This window comes from Arachis ipaensis, chromosome B9 (assembly GCF_059453495.1).
Source record: "Arachis ipaensis isolate K30076 ecotype BB chromosome B9, ASM5945349v1, whole genome shotgun sequence".
NCBI lineage: Eukaryota > Viridiplantae > Streptophyta > Magnoliopsida > Fabales > Fabaceae > Arachis > Arachis ipaensis.
The window spans coordinates 105622697-105629063 of record NC_142444.1 but is presented as its reverse complement, the minus strand read 5'-3'; the positions used below and the strand labels follow the sequence as shown (position 1 = coordinate 105629063).

Below are 6367 nucleotides of genomic sequence, written 5' to 3'. Positions count from 1 at the left end.
AAGGAATTTTGAAGGTCTATAAGTATATTTTAATTGAGTATAAATTTCATGTTCATAGCTATTTTGTAGACTTAATTAAATCACTTTGGAAGCTAGGTTGCTTGCTGGAAATTCTGAGCTGATTTATGAAAATAGGGCTTCACTTTCAATTGACAATTAATTAATCAAATGATGTGATATGAACCGAAAACTTATTTCTTTTGAAACTTTGGGGTGTTGAGTGTAACCTCACCAAAATTTAGAAGCAACGGATTAGAATTGAAATTATTATGGATTTTACAAATATACTACTGCTTGCTATCTTTTTAAATCTTTATGAGTGCAGTAGCAGACATTCTAAATTTTGTATAAAATTTAATTCTGATCTAAATATAGTAAAACTTAATTCAAATTAAAGATTAGGATCTCTAGAAATTACCTTATTAAGAGGGATAGCTCGTGCATAAACTTTTCGTGAGTGGGGGTTTTTAAAAACCTCCACAATCTATTCAGTGAAGATTTCTTAAGTGTTTAGTGGGGGTTTTATATTGGACTTTTGTGACAGTTTTAAATTACTTTTGTGGCAAATTAAAACCCCCACAAATTAATTTTTTAATATAAAAAAAATTAACTATTTTGTGAGATTTTCAAACCTCCACAAACCCTATAATTATTTATTTATTTTTAATTTCAAATCATTCATTAATCTCATCTCATTTACATATTCTCAAATTAAAAAAAAAAGAAGCAACAGCAAGCTTGAAGTCCTAACTTTGGCTATTGTCAATTATTTTCAAATATGAGACTAACTGCTACTTATTGTTTCCCACATTTAGTTTTTCACTAATCATTTCATCTATGAAGCATTCTCTCCATTGTCCAGAAACTAGAAATAACTCTAATTACAAGCTTAGTAGAAAGAAAAAGTATACACCAGCTAACAGCTTCAGCGACCTATCTTGAAGCATTTCCTATTGTACAAAAAATAAACTACATGCCAATATATATTCCTTATTCCATAATCCATACTACTAAACATGTAAGAACTGTCATAGAACAACCATTTCATTTAGAATAATAAAAACAATAAAAATGTACACCTCATCCTTATATCCCTTGTCATGAATCTGAGATCCTATACCAAAATTATTCCCCTCATTGCAAGCAGATTCTTCTCTCACTTTTCAAAAAATTAAGAGCAGAGTACACATTGAAATAAGAGGCTATATGTTCATAATGATAAACATCAATGCAACAAAATAGGAAAAATAAAAGCCATAATAATATCATTAAAAAACAGAAACAAAAGAATTAATTACCCTAAGAGAGAAACAAAGTAGACATTCGATTTGGAGAGACCACGGCATCCTAGTTTACACACAACAAAATTAGAACCTTGATTAAAAGCAAAATTAAGAGGTACTTCTTACTTTGATCTGGTGTTAATGAGTTCAAATAGTTCATATGAATAAAAAACAATAGTCAACTTGATCCCTTGATCATTTTGACTCATTTAGGAAATTTGTGTAGAAAGTGAATAATTAAGGACAAGCTAACCGGCATAGCATGATGGTAGAATAGATAGTACTGTATAAAAGAGTGGTAGAGAGTAATCATGATATACATTAATAGTAGTGTGTACTATATATTCTCTTTCAGAAACAAATAACAATCATATCATGCATGCATGCTACACATGCTAATAATCTTCATTATTTTATTCTCTTATATATGCTATTTTTTTTCCTGTAAATTAGTCTTGGTGCTTTGGCCTTCATATTATGACCACATGCTGTTATATGCAAAATGCACAAATTATAAAGGTTAATTGATACATGTTTGTAGAAGTTTTTAAAGCTTGAAGTTTAATTGATGTCTTAGGTTTACCTGTAGTGTAGGACAGCCTTCTACTAGTTAGAAATCTGGATATATTTATGATATTGAAGCTCAATAAGATCGGTAATACAGTAAAATTTGAGACTCACATGCTCAGTGAGGGTTACATTTGCCTCAAAGAATGATTGGATCGTTCCTATGTCCTCCTAGTAATCATTGAAGAGATAAGCCTGCAGGCAAGTATTTGTTATGAAAGTTCATCGGGTGAACATAAGCTTTCTGCTAGATACAAAGGCAAGATTCTATTTTTCTCATAAATATTTCATGGTTATATATATGTGGATTGCATGGGTGGATTGAAATCTAGTGCACTAAAAATGAAAGATAAATATCACACCACATGTAATATCATGTGTGAATTATTCCTTTACCTTCATGTAAAATTCTCTCGCTGAGGCAGGGATGACCTCTGATCTAAAGTCATTTGCAGTTGAAAACCATCATCTATATTTAATAAATTTGTAGCACTTAGCGAAACAAGATTTGCAATAGGATGAGTCAGTTCATTTTCAGTTAATATTATTTTATTTGAATGCCCTCTGAAAAGCCTCACATGTTGCTATAGTTCAATATCTTAATAGATTAAAAAGTATCTCCTTCTTGAATACATACACACCTATAGAAGCAATGTATGGTTTTTTTAAATCCTCTTCCTTTGAAAGCCCAAGAACAGTTGTATCTACTTGCTATATTATGAAGCAGTATTAGCTGTAAACCTTATTCTTGAAACTCCTAATATGTAAAAAGCAGCACAAACATGAGTTATTACCATTGCTTTTAAGTCTTCTCCTTTAGACTTTTCACTGAATGAGAGAATCCTTCCTTTATCATCTATCTTCATTAGACCAAAATCAGAGGCACGGCTGTCACATATGAAGAGAGTTTTAAAGAATAATATGTGACAAACATCGTTGAATCATTTATTCATTTGAACTGATAAAAGAGCTAGTTTCTCATCCAGAGAAAGATGACAAAGTGATTTCAAGATATACATCATGTGATTATGTATACTAGAAACAGATTCAAAAATCATTAACCCAACCTACCTGTCATCCATGGGGAGACAAAAAAGAGTAATATCTACACCACTCTCGCAATGATTCTGGATATGAAGATGAGTCAGAACATGTCAAATTTGAATGCAACAACACTATTGAAGGAGAAAAGGAAGAACTATTAATTGGACGCAACGGTGCCATACTTGAACAAAGTCCATATAGTCCATTCGGTAGAGATGATCCTCAGAAAGAATAAGGACATCCTCAATATCCTTGCTTCTAGGATCCTACAGCATCATAGTTAAACAACATAACTTGGATTAAAGAGTTCAAGTGTAGATTCTGTAACTACTCTAATTTCTATAGAATTATTATACCTCAAAGAGCCAGTGGAACTACCGCACGACATCAGCAGTACCCTGAAACCATCTTTTACCTGCCTCCCCTGGAGTTTGAGTAGCAACAAGAACCTAAAATAATAAATACAAGCATTCTTAGTATTGAGTAATCACAAGTATAGTTCCTCAACACAGAATCCATGCCAAGTATACCTCAACATAGCCATCTCCAAATGTGACACCAGTGCCAGAGTTGTAAGCACGTGCAATATGCCTGTTGATTGAAGCTAAGTTGAACTGAGTGAGAATGTAGACCTTGTTAACTAAATCTATATCAAATCCTCTGCCTTGACCTAAAGCCTTGACCTGAAAAATTTACAGAAAAGAAGAGTACATTAGAACATAAGAAGAAGAATTTGTGTATAATTTTGCCAAAACTATATCATCAAATTATCACAAAATCTAATATCTTTGAAAATATTTGAAGAATTGAAGAAAGCAAAGAACGAGAAAAAATTAGGAACAAATCCTTATTGTAATCACTCCACACGACATGAAATCAGTTCCATGAGATCTGATAGTTTTGAACGTAGCTTCAATCGAAGCTTAAAGAGATTCGCTAGCTCGCCTTCTTGATCTCCTCAGCTGGTACCACCGAATCCACGCCAAAATCGCACTATGAGTGCTTCAAGCCGCCAGAGGAAAAGCAGAACTAACGGCACAACCCGCGGTTGAAGACGACAAAGAAGCGGAAGATTTAAAGCATTACCTCAACAATCTGAATCAAATTGTCACTCTGAGAGGTCAACGAAAATTCAGAGACTCCACAATCTCCATTCATAACTCCACCGGCAACACTTGACGGAGGAGATGATGACGGCAAGGAGATGAATGGCGGCGGCAATGAATCGTCCATCTCCCTCTCACTCTCTTTCTCGCTCGAAGCCCCTCTTCTGACTGTTATTTTTTTCAATTTTTGTTATGGGCTAATATTATTTGGGTTAGAAATCTTTTTAGTATTGATTGGGCTGTAGGGGTTATTATTAATGATTCAGGGAGGTTTTACAAATTGTCACCATTAAAATATATTATGAAAGTTTATAATAACTCCCACTAAAAACTTTCACAAACAATCAAAAATTTTGTAGTGAAAATTCCACATAATCAAACATTCAAAACTCCACGTAATTAAACAACCAAAATTTTATATCATAGACCATCCAAAACTTCATTAAATCAAACATTTAAATAAAATTCTACTTTAAAGAACCTCAAAAAATGAGATATCTATTTCGGGACATCCAAAATAAAAAATTTATTGAATCATTTACGCGAAGTTAAATATCCAAAATTAGAAATCCTAAACCTAATGCATCCAAACATACCATCTAAATAAACATCCAAATTTTAATACTAAAAAACCATCCAAAACCTTACACTAGAAGTATTTATTGCGGAACATAATTAAGAAGAAAAGTACTATTGCAAAACAAAAAATTCACTAAAAAAATTAGAAAAAAACATGATGCACATCTATATTTCAGAATGGAGCAATTAAGAGGTAGCGGCAGTGGCAGCAAACCTAAGAAGTGAAGGCAATGACAAGAATGAGGGAAAGCATAACCAATGAGGTGGAGGCGTCGACAAGAGTAAGTAGAACTAGAGAAGGCGATGTTGTCTTTAGATCTAGATGACAATGAATTCAATTATTAAGATCTAGGTTACAACCTCAGATTTCTTTGGATGGAGGAGGGAGAAGGGAGCGTGACAAAAGAAAAGATCAATGCGCTATAGTGCGACAAGGACGAAAATAAGGAGAAGGCGATGGGCAAGAAAAAGACAACAGTAAGGCATGGTGAAGTGAGTAGGAAGGGATGGAAAAAGCGGAACGATGAGTTTAGGGTGGGAGAAGGTGCAGTGATGACAAGGGATAGAGAAAGAGAATGTGAGAAGGAGGAAAGATGAAATAACGCAAGACAAAGAGGTGGAGACGGAGAAACCAAGGTCCTGAGAGCCTGACTAGTTAGTGAATTGGTTGAAGAACTGGTTTAGAGGTTTAAAGGTTTAATCGTAGTTCTTCCGTAGTTGAACCAATTTAAATAATGAATAAATAATAAAACGGTCCCGCTACGTTACCAACAGTATTTCCTGCCAACTTCTGTCAACTTTTATTTATAACTGTGTTTAATGGAAGTGTCTTCGTGGATGTGTCTAATAAAAATGTCTTTTTTATGGCTGTGTTTAATAGAAGTGTCTTTATAAATATATTTTTTGGATGTGTCTCTTTATATATGTGTTTAAAATATAATAATTAATTATTGTTGATAATAAGTTGGCAGATAATATGTTGGTACCCTATACTTTTCTATAATAAAATTATGTAAATAATCAATATAAATTTTCAAAATTTCATGCTTTTACATGATGTGTATAGTTTATACCAATAAAATTTTACATTCAATACAATTACTAGTCTACTAGTCAATAAAAGAAAAGAACCTTTATAACTATTTAAAATACATTCTAACCTAAAAAATTTCTAAGTGCCTAACCCTTTCATTTTTCGGTAATTTTTACTTACTGTCTTCTCAATCTCTCTTCCTCCTCTATTTCTCTCTCAATCTTTCATCACTTTTTCTTTCCTTATTTTCACATCAATCTCCTCTGCCTTCATACTTTTTCGCCACCAAGCTCTACACCAGTAGCTCCATAGCGCTTTGATGCCTCTGTTCCATTGTTGTGCCCTAATCCAGCTGCACCGTCGAAGCAATGAACCATATTATAGGCAAGTAAAGGTAGGTGATAATGGTGGCAGTGAACTAGTTTTGTTCACGCAGAGGCAAATGACAATGTGGATGACGAACTAAATCTAAAAAGAGGCAAAAGCAAACGCGAACATGAATCGGTGACAACGTGAGCTGAGAAACGAGCAAGGATTTGATGAAGTGAGAGGGAATGCTAGCGGATAAGTTAGCTACAACAAAGAGAGAAGAGGATGGAGTTAGTCATTAGATCTAAAATGAAAAAATTGCATTAGTTTATTAGGTTCATCGATTTTACCGATTTTTTACAAACAAATTTTTTATATGAAATAGATAAAACAGAAGAACAATTTTTTATTAATCCATTTAAACCGGCTAGTTTAATTGAAATTTC

General features: G+C 33.2%; 1 pseudogene; it reads right to left on the bottom strand.

Moving 5' to 3' along the window:
- Positions 1–1753: 1753 nt before the first annotated feature.
- On the bottom strand, positions 1754–5989 carry LOC107619002 (glucose-1-phosphate adenylyltransferase large subunit 1, chloroplastic-like; annotated as a pseudogene).
- Positions 5990–6367: the final 378 nt, after the last annotated feature.